This window comes from Poromitra crassiceps (assembly GCF_964638095.1).
Source record: "Poromitra crassiceps genome assembly, chromosome: 16".
NCBI lineage: Eukaryota > Metazoa > Chordata > Actinopteri > Beryciformes > Melamphaidae > Poromitra > Poromitra crassiceps.
The window spans coordinates 19632327-19632871 of NC_139645.1; positions in this window are offsets into that span (position 1 = coordinate 19632327).

Below are 545 nucleotides of genomic sequence, written 5' to 3' on the forward strand. Positions count from 1 at the left end.
CCTCTCCCCTACCCCACCCCAAACCCCCATCTAAATCCCCCCCCCACCACAAACTACAAATATTCTTATCCTCCCCCCTACATTCTATTACCCTAACAAATCCTCTCCTTCCTCAACAAAATACCACCCATCTCAAATACACCTATCCCCCCCACCCACACAAAACCCTTCCCCCCCAAACCCCCAATACTAAAAACATCTTCCACAACCTCCATTCAACCCCCTCCCCCCCACTATCTTAACAACATACACTACCCACCCCCTACACCCCTACTTCAACCTCCCCCCCTACCATACTCCCAACACCCACACTCCCACCAACCCCCTCCCACCCTCCACCCCCCCCTACCCACCACTCCCCCACCACCCCCCCATCCCCCCCTCCCCCTATCCTTCTCCCCCCACACCAACATAACATCACCTACACACTTCCCCCACCCACCCACCACACAACACTCACACACAACAAAACCAACCAACTAATAATAATCTCTCTCACACACCCACAACTATACACTAACTAACAAACTACCTCAACTACAACA